Below are 12,714 nucleotides of genomic sequence, written 5' to 3' on the forward strand. Positions count from 1 at the left end.
TATTATTCCTACCTACCCCTGCTGGATTCAGTGGCAGCTTCATACATCTACAGATTCATCCTCATACATCTAGGGCCTGATTCTGGTTCACTCGCAAAAACAAATTCTCTCTTTAATGGACAAAACCATGTGCACTGCAGGGGGCGGGGCAGATGTAACATGTGCATAAATTGTATAAGCCCCTATACGATTTTTAATTGTATAAGCACCCTAATAAGGGCTTACACGAAGGTTGGCGTGGAGTTGATTTTATATAGTGTGGCAAGCGCAGCCACCGAGCCGGAAGTGTGGCGAACCCCGCGAGGGGACGCGTATTACTTGACATGTATTTCTTATCCGCTCGCCACACTTCAGGCTCGGTGGCTCGCTGCATTCGCCACACTATATAAAAATCAATTCCAAGCCGACGTGGATAGTGGGAGTATGAAAAGGTCGGAGGACGCGTACCGCCGCCCCTCACGGGCTCGCCACGCTTCGGGTTGGCATTGATAGTGGGGGTGGCGTGGGGGTTCTTTTAACATTGTAAGCACCCATTACGGTACTTATACAATTAACTATCTTATAGGGGGCACATTTAACATTGAAAACACCTTAGGGTGCTTATACAATTAAAAAAAATCATACACCATTGTATATGGCATACAATTTAAAATTGTACAACATCGGCTGCCATCGCATCGCGTACCATCGTATGCCATATGGTATGCGATGGGCGCCGTGCTAGGAAACAAGTACCGAATACTATAGATATGATTTACTTAGTCAGTAGTTACAAATTAGATAGGTTGAACTCGATGGACTAATGTCTTTATATAGCCTCAATTACTATGTTACTATACACAGACTCCATTGCACAATTATGAAAGTATTTTACATCAAATTTATCAGCACTATCTACTGGTGCGTCCTAGTTACAGGACATTGCGATGAAGGCGTAATTTTGGCAAGATACATGTCCTATGCTAGCAAAGTCTCATGGGAATTGGCACACTTAGAGGGTCTCCATTTGGCATGACTGCAGCAATTATGTATGAGGACACATTTAAAAGTAATCAATATGTGCCTTGTTTGCAAATCTGTGGTACATTAATTGGATTTCCTGGTGACATGACATCCTCAGAGAAATACATTCTAATGAAATACACAGTATCACCTCATGGAGTCCAGAGGAAATAAAACTCTGTTTATCTAAGTAGACAGAATAATAACACAACATCACAAGAAAATAATAAAAGACATTGCCTATTACGTGCCCTCTTGCAATACATTTTTAATATACCTAGAATATAAAATAAAAATGTGATTAAAAATCTTTTTATACATGATTGAAGAGTTTGTTCACTTTTCTACAATATAATTTGAGCCTGCAATTCCCAAATAGCACTTGCATGGTAGCACTTCCCAAGAAAAATGGGCATGCATCCTTTAAATCAGGCATGTCCAACGTTGGCCCTCCAGATGTTGTTAAACTATACATCCCAGCATGCTTTGCAATAGTTTTAGCATTTTCTAATGGCAAAACTGTGGCAAAGCATGCTGGGATGTGTAGTTTCACAACATCTGGAGGGCCAACGTTGGACATGCCTGCTTTAAATGTTCAAGAGCTTGCATGAGTTAAGGAGGATAGAAGCACACTTTTTTATTTTAGCAGTACTGGTTACAGCTTTTTCTGTTGATAGTTAAAGTCTAAAGCTGTGTACACACACTTCGTTTTTCTTTTGATTCGATTTTCTATTAGATCTTCCCATTCAATTTGGCATCAGATCTGTACTTTTTCGTTAGATATCGAATTCGATTTACATTCATGGTACATTGTACACATTCAATTTACTGGATCAAATTCGATATTTCATTGGCTGCACAGTCTATTTTTCTTTTAGATTGAGAAAACTGGAGCGCGCATCGAATGCAGATCGAAACTGTCCTAAAAACCATTCGATGTGTATTCGATTTTGCAGGGAAAAATCGGAGCGCCTGTACACAGCTTTAGGTCGATCAAGGAGTGACAGCCATTAAATTGTGCTTTTATGAGCAGGCTTCTAGTTTATATTAAGGCGGTGTTAAACTGTCTCCTTGGGACTAACTAAGTATCCACAGATTCAAATTTCGACTGCTGTCTCCTTCACCTTCTAGGTCTTCTAGATTGCAGGCATGGCTTCTCTCTGTTGCATTATATTTATTGTCCTTGTCAGCACCCACAAAATTAATAACTAAACATAATACATAACAGTAATTGGAGATACCTATGTGTACACTGAGTACCAACCAGTGCAAAAGGCTCCCAATTCCCCTTGAAAAAATTCAGGAGAGGGACAGTCAGAGGGCAGGATCTCACCTGTACTCAGTGTCGGACTGGGGTAGGAAGGACCCACCGGGGAAGTTTAGTGGTAGGGGCCCATGTTTAGGTGTGTGGCCAGCTGTCATAGAGGTTTCCCAGTTCATGCATGATGATATACCCGATTAATAACTTCAGTGCACTGTAGAGAATACACAATAGTCATGTGCATTAGGAGATAACATGTATAATTCAACTGCACTGGCTGTAACCTGATCCCTAGAGGATGAGAAGGGCCCGAAGGCAGTGGGGTCCACCGGGGATTTCTCCTGTGCCCCTGTGGACCAGCCCAACCCTGCCTGTACTATTCATACACCTCTTGCAGGGTGAGTGGCAGTAACTTAACTATAGAGCATGCAGCTGGTTGAGGGCCTGGTGGCTTGGGGGGCCGCAAAGGCATTCTATCTGCAACCTCTAAAAGTTTTCCTAATTTTTTATTTTTAAATGTGTCGAGCCGAGGTGCTCTCCCTGCAGTGCTAATGCTGCTGCAGTGATCTAGAGCTACAGCTTCCTCCACTTGCCACAAATGTCAGGAAGGGGTGGCACTGGCATCATCAAGAGCTGGCCCTGCAATCTTAAGAGACCCAGGTTTGCATGGCTCTCCACCAACCTACTACCTATACCTTCAAGTGGCGGCTGGTAACAATGTACTGTGGTAAGTTAGCAGTGTCCATACTTCCCAAATAGTGTGCTCCCTTGAAGTGAGCATCATACCACTTCCCCATAGTGTGCTCAACTGGAGCCAGCCCCATAACCCCCCCACCCCACCATTGTGTGCTCCACTATAGTCATGCCCATACCCCCCTCCCCATAAAGTGCTCAGTTGGAGCCAGATCCATACCCCCTCCTTAAAATGTTCTCCTTTATAGTCAGCTCCAATACCTTCTGCCCATAGTGTGCTCTTTGCAGCACTAAACCTTTACTTATGCACACTGGTGCCCCTAAAGTTTTTGGTGTGTGCCACCATTTTTCTAATTTGATGCACAGCAGTGTGTAAATTAATAAATATACAAAGAAAGACTTGTGCGTTTGATGGCCAGGCCATGCCACCTTGTTACTAGTAAGCATTTTTGAAGTTGTCATTTGATAATAAATAGAACAAAAAATTTTCACAAATCCCTGGGGAGAGTCAATGGTGGTCCAATTATCTAGGTGTAATTCGGACGTTGCCGATACTGTGCTTGTAGAGAAGCCTCCTTCCAATATTTCTGCATCCTCTGGAAATATTGAGCTGAGCAGTACAAGTAAAGAGGATGAGGATAATGACAAATAGAAATTGAGGATGCTAGTGTGGTAGTGCAACAGTTTGAGAGGAATATTTTTGTACTGTCAGACATTAATGATGTTATCTATGATCATGATGATGAAGATGTTGTGAAGGCATATGCTCCATTTATGAGGCCAAAGTTAGTAGAGGTAGGGACGTTAACCATCTAGGCACATTATCCATGTTACTATATGTCATTTGCATTGAGTTAATGAATATAAATTTACCAATATATAATAATAATAATAATAATAATGTAAATAAACCCACCTAATCAACCTCCTTATTAGCGAGTGGAGATCATCCTACCAAGACTGGTTTTGGTGGCCCAAACAAAACCAGCACTTCATCCACAAAAGTGCCAGTCCCTGAAGTGCTTGGTTTGGTATTGCTGATATTCTTTTTGGCATAGAGGTTTTTATTGGTTAGAGCTTTGATACATTACTAAAATTACAATACATATCTAAACAGATATAAATGCTGTGTGTTTGTGCCCTGCTTAGTTTAGCCAGCCATCCTTTGGCCAAAATGTTGTAAACTGTGAAGGCATTACATTTCTGGAAATTAAAGTAAATTAATATGACTGAAATAATACTGTAGGAACAAAAGCAGGGTCAGATTACATAGTTTTAGTGTGTTTTCTTTTTTTTAAAACAATATGTACACATGAAAGTGTTTTTGCCAAATGAAAACCAAAACATGAAATGAATATAGATCCAAAACAAGGTTGGCACACATCCCTATGGAAAAAATAAATTTATTTCCCAATGTATTAAAGATAACACTTAGATGCTCCAGTTCTTGTAATTAGAGATGCCAACACACCTCATAGTACACGTGAAATACATCCATCATTCGGTATTGCTATCTAAGGTATAACATTCAATCTTTGTCTAGAAGCAATGCTGGAACACAATAAACCCTCTGACTTCTCATACCAAGTGATGCATTCAGAATTGATGGCTCTGTCATTGCTTAGAATGATTTACATTGTACTATGCAGAGCACATCTTGCAAAATGTTATTCTCAGCTGCTACCTGTCACTATTTAACCAGATAAAATCTATGCCCTGTTGTGTCCTTCGCACTCAAGCATGATGCCTCCACATACTGTCAGACATGGCTAGTTGTGCAGCACTTATTATCTGGGGACGTTAGAAAGATTGTTCAATAGAAGTGACATTTATTTAAACAGAATCTGGGGAAATGAACAATTATTTCTTTGAAAACAATGCCCAAAACTTTTTTTTTTATTTGACCAATAGATTTTGGATGGTGTTAAAGATTATCCTATATAAACTTCCTATAAGTGTAAAAAGTATTGAGATTCTTAGCAAGACTGGTGAAAGATAAAACTTATACCATGGCACACATATCTTTGCAGCCCCAGCCACTTAGGAATCTTGGGAGTCCAGTTCCTGTGCCCCCCCACATGTTGGTGATGGCCAGCTCAATCACATTTTCTTTTGTATTCCTGGTACAGCATTCATAATAGCATGACATTGCATCACTGCATTGTAGAGAAATAGGCATCTGAATTTAAGTATGGACTTAAGCTGGGAGGGGGTGGGGTGGGGATAGAGTTTTAGAGAAAAGAAGGGTGAATATTGCTAAGGGCTAGAGCTTGAGAAACAGAGGGAGATGTGATGGGGAGACAAAAAGGAGGGGCAGATAAATGGCTGAGATATATTGGGGGCAGCAGGTGAGGTCAACATTCACAAAAAAGTGTGTGCGTGCGCAGATGACAGCCACAGAAAGGGAGTGGGGGATTAGGCCTAGAGGCAGCAATAAACTAAAGCTGCTGCCTCATCCATAGAAATGAGCGGGACCCCAGTCTCTCGATCCTAGTTCCCCTTTCTCACTGCCAGCAACCTGGGTGGAACCCTTCTTTTTACCTGGGTAGGATTGCTGGGTTGCTGGAGTCACATGTGAGGTGGGACGAGACAGAGGGTGAAATATACTAAGATGGGAGTTTTATTTCACATGAGATGTTTCTATGGGCAACCAATCAGATACTATGTATTATCTATGTCATGTGAAATAGAACTCCGATTTCAGTTAGTTTCCTCCACAGGGTGGTGGTGGAGGGAAACAGAGTCATAGGTTGGGATGGGATGAGGCAGATGGCATTGGAGGGAGAGGTCGAGGGACTCTAGTGGAGGGGGTTCTGTCTCATAAAACTGGAGGAATCCATTGTCCCCACAGTCTGTACACACTGAGGCATCCCGGTTGTTATGAAAGACAAATTACTTGCTGAATTAAACTGCAAGCTTAATGTAATTATCCCTATACAGGAAGTGACACAGTGGATCCCAGCCATGGTGGCTGCAAAAAAAAAAGGGAGTTCTTCCATAATATGTTTAGACCAGGGATGGCCAAGCCTGTCTTCAAGACCTACCAATAGTTAATGTTAATCAGACAACCTGAGGATATCTAGTAGGAAAGAGCAAAGCATGTTTGATAATGTAACAGCTAATGAGGACTATATGTGTGTACCAGCTAGGTTTGGAAAACATGAACCAATTGCAGATCTCGAAGACAAATTGGCCACCCCTGGTTTAGACTCACCTCGGCAAAGAATTTTAATGTCCTTGAAATCCACTGAGAATAGTCAAACAAGTTATTGCTGACATACCTGAGGCAAAAATGTTGATCCTGGATCAAAATCAAATATATCTTTATTGTCATCAAATGCTCATATGCAATGAACACTTAAGGACATTTAAGTATGAACAGTACAGTGTAGGAAAAGAAGAAGAAAGTGACATCAGAATATAAGGTCACTAATTATTCAAAGTACGAATTGCCATTGGGAAGAAACTCTCTCTCTAAAATCGCCTTGTTCGATGGTCATAAAGAGAACAGTTCTCCACTGGAGTGTAAAGGATCCCTCAAAATACTCTTTGCCTTTGAGAGGAGCCAGTTCCTATATACATGTTGGATACTTGGTAATGCAACCCCAATTATTTTGCTTGCCAATGATACCACATTCTGAAGAGATTTGCGGTAAGCGGCAGAGCAGGAGCCAAACCATACTAGAACACCGTAGGTGAGAACACTTTCAATAACACTAGAGTAGACGCTACAGTAAATGTGGTTGTTCACAGATACTGTACCACTGGACAAAGAATCAAGGCTCACTGCATTCATCACACATGCTACATGATATGCTTTCTTACATATTCATTATGGCCTGATTTCTAGTAGTAGTGTTTTCCAACAATGCATGTAATAGCTGTTTTCAGGATACCCATGTGAATTCATTGTCAAATAGATCATCATCATCATCAGGGGTTTCAACATGCAAGAACACAATGAGCGCCTCTGACAGGGTGTGGGGTTGTTAGGTCTATACCAACTAGGTCGACAAGCATTGGTTCGACACCACTAGGTTGACAGGAAGAAAGGTCGACATGGGTCAAGGTCGACAGTCAACATGGGGTTTTTCACCTGAATATCGACACTGTCGACATTCGACACAGTTTGAAGGGGATGCAGTTACAATCCCGGCGGTCGGGATCCCGGCGTTCAGAATCCCGACGCCGGAATGCCGACACATCCTCCCTCCAGGGGTGTCCACGACACCCCTGGAGGGAGAATAAATTAGTGTGCCGAGCGTAGCGAGGCACCGGGCCCGCTGCGTGGCGAGCGAAGCGAGCCCGCAAGGGGGGGCGATCCACGTCCCCCCCTTGTCGGCATTTCGGCGTCGGGATTCTGAACGCCGGGATCCCGACCGCCGGGATTCAATACTGAATCCGTTTGAAGTGCACCGCATCACTTGCTTTGCTTCAGGCATGGTTTAATTCATGATTTTATTCTCCCACCATGCCCTAGTGCAGGGGTGTCCAAACTTTTTGCGACGAGGGCCACATTTGGTGAAGTGTAAATGTGTGGGGGGCCGACCATTCAGCCTGACATTCTTTGAATCATTAATCACATCAAAATGGTCCCCCACTCTGCCCCCATTCACTGTATGTCCCCCAGCCTGCCCCTGCTCCCCCTTCTCTAAATGGCCATCACTGCCTCCATTCACTGTATGTCCCCCAGCTGACCCTACTTCACTGTATGTCCCCCACTCTGCCCCCTCCCTTCTCTGTATGTTTCCCAGCCTCTTGTGTGAGCCAGAGGAAGGAGAGGTAAAGCAGGCACTGCAAGGACAGGAGACGCTTGGGCTCCCACTGCTGTCCTCCACCGCTCTGCAAGCTTCCCCCCTCCCCAAACACTGCTGTCACTGTGATTGTGGAGCAGGGTGATATACCATTGCAGCAGCAGGGGTAGGACGCCAAACACATTTGACTGTGGAGGCCGGCACCTCCTCACTGCAGCAGACTGCAAGGTAAAGGCGCGCTCGCCGGGGCCCCACCTTTAGTGTTCTGTGCTGTGCTTCCCACATCTGATGCTCTGCGCGCTTCCAGCTGGAGGCTGCGGGCCATTTGAAATGACAGCATGGGCCGCAAATGGCCCCCGGGCCTGACTTTGGACATGCCTGCCCTAGTGGATGGCAGGGCATGAAATACCACCTGGTGGCACAAAAAACTGTGAAAAACCCCATGTCAACCTTTTGACTGTTGACCTAGCCCATGTCGACCTAATGCTTGTGTCGATCTAACGACCTGTTGACCTAGACCCATGTCGACCTAGTTGGTGTAGACCTAATGACCGTATCCCCTCTGACAGGTGCTGGAAAGTATTCATGCCATCAAGTCGACCCAGACAAATGGAGGCTCTGGGTGTTGGAAATTCCATATGTGGGTCACAACCTCTATGATCATGTGGTCAACCAGACCCTGAGAAGATGGAGGTCATTCAGCAAATGCCATCCCCTGAAGATAAACGCTTCAGCATTTCCTGTGAGTTACAAATTACATGTCCAAATGTCTTACCAATCACTGTGAGACAATCAAGCCACTAAGAATATCTACATCTAGATGCACAATGGTGCTGGCAGGAGTTACATCATGCTTCAGAGACAAAGCCATGATATGTACAAATATTATTCTTTAAATGACTGGATGAGCTAGTGTGAAACCTTAGTGCATGGTCAGGGGCAGCAACTGTTTTAAATGTTACTACATGGATGGACCCAGTCCTTTATGGAGAACTCCCAGGATCTGTGCATTATTTTTTTGCCATGAGAGTTAAGCTCATGCCTGATGAAGTAGTCCTGGGAGGTCAAAGATTGTACACCCAGCTCCACAAGGACTATCCAGGCCATGAAGCCACCAAGCTCCAGGCCAGTGAATCACCACATTGGACCACCATGTTGAGAAGTTTTATGGTGATAAATAGTGCTAAATGTCCAGCCATCAACTCCAAACTTCCATTTTTTAAACCCAGCCAGTAACATGATAGTTATGAGCAGTTAGGCTAGATGTTTATCACCGTCCACTTTATCTCTTTTTAAGGTTTCATACTATTGAACTTTTGTGAGAGAATTCTCCATATGTAGTTCCTGCAATGCTCTCAACGCTCATCAGCTGAAGGACCTCTGCTCCTCCACAAAGTTCCTGATGATGCAGATGTGCTGAAATGAAGAACATCTAGTTCTTGGTGGACTCCTCTTCAGGGTGGTTTGTAACTAATTACCTGCCTAATCTCACCAGTTTTACTGTTATTGCCAAACTCAAGAAACACTATGCAACACATGGCATTAACAACTCATGAAAGACCAGTGATGGTCGCTGAAGAAAAGATAGCAAGCTCCTGCGACCAGCGATTAGAACGGGGCTGAAAACGGGAGCGCGCACCCGACGATTTATCGCTGGGGCACACTCCCATCACTGGCAATATGGTTGCCAGCGACCATATTCCCAGCAATTTCAGCCCCTATCGCAGCCGTGTGTACACGGCTTTAGAGACTGTGGCTTGCCACATCTCCTCCCAGTACCTGGGTGCAGCATGGCTGTTGGTTTCCCTGGCTATTTAGGTCAAGGTACGTACACACGTACAGATTTTTCTGTATGATCTATCTGGTGGGAACAAAAACCTGAAAATGTATGGGAGCAAATATCAAAAAATTGTTCCCAAACACTTGAAAAACAGACAGTGATCAGTCAGACAAAGTGTTTAAATCATTCTGATATAACAAATTTATCAAAGCATATATTTTTTGTTTTCCTGCATTTGGGTGGAAATTTTTGATTGTCATATGCTCCCATACATTTCCAGGTTTTTGTTCCCACCAGATAAATCAGACAGAAAATCTGTAAGTGTGTACGCACCTTGTGGCCGAGTAAACATGTTCTGCTTTAGTCCTGAAGTAGCTCCTGTTCTTCTACACCCACATCTTCAAAACCCCTATGTGCTTTGCATCTTGTTGTGAAAACACAACCGTCAATATTCATACTGTTATCTTTCTAATAGACACCCAGGACAGCTCTGCAACAGCACTACAGGCTGCGGGGAACCATTTAATGTGAAAGTGGAGACTGCAGCAGAGCAGGACTTCATGTGGTCCTGTGCCAAACAAAAGGGGGGTTTATTAAGATTGCAAAGTACTATTGTGTACACTGGCTGGGTCTTGGAAGGGGCGCCCCTCTTTCTCACATGGTGAATTCTCGAGGGGATTGAGATACAAGGAGGGCCTAGGCAGTTGGGATCACCTGTAGGGAGAGCCAAAAAAGGTAGTAAGATACTTTTATTATGTAAAATTGCCCAGTCAGAACTAACTGAAAGAGACCATGGAGGTAAATGGAATAAGAATTGATTGCATTCTTTTCCAAACTAAAATATTTGCATGCAAATGGTTGCGATCACCAATGCACCTTTTTGAAAGCTGCTGCATTTTCTATGCTTGAGCTACATTAATCTGGCTTGGAATGAACGACATATCAAGTGCACGTTGCAGCTTTCCCTCTACTTGAGCCATACTAAATCTGTCTCAGAAGGAACTGTGTATCAGCTGAATGTAAATAAATAAAAAAAACTATATATTTTTTCTTAGACTGTTACATTGTAACCCCTGCTTAAAATTATAAGCAGGCAATGCATTCCAATATTTTCTGGGGAGCTAGTTGGCGACTATGCCCAGTGTGTATGGACAGCGATGATGACAATCACTGCTGCGGGAAAAGCCGCTCAGTGCACACACACTGAGCGGCTTTCCCCCTGCCCGGCAGCTATGCAAAGCCATCCATCTGCTGGTATTACCAGCGATGATGCTGGAGCGAGCAGCAGCGCTCACCGCTCATCGCTGGGGCATACACATTGGGCGGCTTCTGAAAGCCGCTCAAACCTGATGTTTTGAGCAGCTTTCAGCTCAAAGTCGCCCAGTGTGAATGGGCCTTTAATATCATACTGGCTAGTGTAATTGTATGATTGGTTTTACTATAGTTATACTATACACACAAAAGGAATACCAAAGCAAAATCTCTCGCTTACTATAATATTTCTAAATATACACATACCTCCCAACCTCTGACTAAGTGTGTCCTAGTGCCAAGATCCTTGTTTTCAGCATTTTGTGGGTGCAACTAGCGTTCTATGAGCAGCTCCCGGCTCCCCTCCTTGCATTTAGCCATGCACATCTATTCAGCGATCAGCATCTGCTTTGCAGAGCAATGTAGATGACCTGCACCCCAAACCGTCCCCCAGCCTGTAGGACACTGTGACCAGCGGGTGGGACAGTTTCCAATTAGCGGTACTGTCTGATATAATGTATGAAACTATGGATCTTATTCTGGTTGATTTGCAGATGCCGCCCCGCGAATGCCAATATGCACACTCCCCCTCACATGCCACATTCATACGCACAGGCTGTGAATGAATGTTTAAGTCTTTTCGCCATGGCCGCACACACCTGGCATATGCACATGCGCAGAAATGCAGCTGCGCATACGCATAACATTGAGCCCAGAACCACGATATGGACTATACACATGGTGCTATTTTGACTATACTAGATGTTGAACACTTTGTAGTCAAAAATGAGCTGCTCAGCATCGCAAGATGCATACACATGGTAATATATGTTTTATATAGTCCATATCGGTAGTTCACATCGCACCTTGTGTATGCCCCTTTAATGGGGGCGCAGCATCAAGCTACAGTGTAAAATTTACTATACAGTAGTGTTAGGTTCACTTTGCAAAAAACACAGAAATGATGTCAAAAAGCACAAAGGTTACCAAGCCAGCTAAATATTCTGTCTTCAGGTGCGTACACACGGGGGCGATTGTGTAATATCTCGGGAAATATGGTCGTGCCCGCGATGTGAGTGTGCACCGGCGATATATCGCCGGGTGCGCGCTCCCATTTTTACCCCTGTAGTGATCGCTGGTCACAGGAACATGCGATCAGCTGATTTCCACTGCTGGGCTCCCCCAGGCAGTTTCTTTTACATCAGCGAACATCTCTGGACGCCGATGAACAGGAGACACAGAGCAATATATTGCTCAGCAATATATCTCGCCCGTGTGTACGGGGCTTTACCTATATATAATTATACACAGACTGCAGAGCGACATTTAAACTGCATCAGCATACACTTTACACAGAATGCCGCGTGTGATTTCATTAGGTCTCCATGGTTAATTAAAAGTAGAAGGTGAGTCAATCATATATTTAATGAACTGGAGACAAATTGTAATATCAACTTTAATTAAGTATATATAATGTACCGTATTTATTTGTTAGAAATTCAGACATTTATTTGCCATTTATAACCAGATGAAAACATAAAATGTACAGAAGTTTGTAAATGAATTTAGCATAACAAAAGGCTAATGTAACACATTAACATAAGTATACAGAAAGCCCATGTACTTACTTTTAGACAGCATAAACATAATTCCAGCAGACCACACTATATGCCTCCAGCTCTAACAGCCACAGATAAAAAAACCTCCCAGAAATCCACTTGTCACACAGGTGCATCAGGGGCATCAAATTAGCAAAATCAGAAGCACATGACACCTAAAGGTCTCAGCTGCATACACTTGCATTGTAACTTTTCTTGTGAAGTGCATGCTAAGTAAAATAGTTATCCTTGTTAATATCCACTCACACAATAGGAAAAATACATAACATTTATAAAAAATGAAATAGCTTCATGATCAAGGTTTAAGTATACACATTAAATAATTTTAACGGTACTTATGTATTATCTGGGCTC

General features: G+C 43.2%; 1 protein-coding gene across 1 annotated transcript in view; it reads right to left on the bottom strand.

Annotated features, from left to right (window-relative positions):
- The window catches only part of LOC146075007 (bone morphogenetic protein 7-like), a 113,051-nt gene extending 100,596 nt beyond the window's left edge, over positions 1-12,455 (bottom strand). The window contains exon 1 of the mRNA XM_083183804.1: positions 12,370-12,455. The gene's annotated coding sequence lies outside the window, so the exon portion shown is untranslated. The remainder of the gene's footprint in view (positions 1-12,369) is intronic.
- Positions 12,456-12,714: the final 259 nt, after the last annotated feature.

Source organism: Crinia signifera, chromosome 4, assembly GCF_055691185.1.
Source record: "Crinia signifera chromosome 4, ASM5569118v1, whole genome shotgun sequence".
Taxonomy (NCBI): Eukaryota; Metazoa; Chordata; class Amphibia; order Anura; family Myobatrachidae; genus Crinia; species Crinia signifera.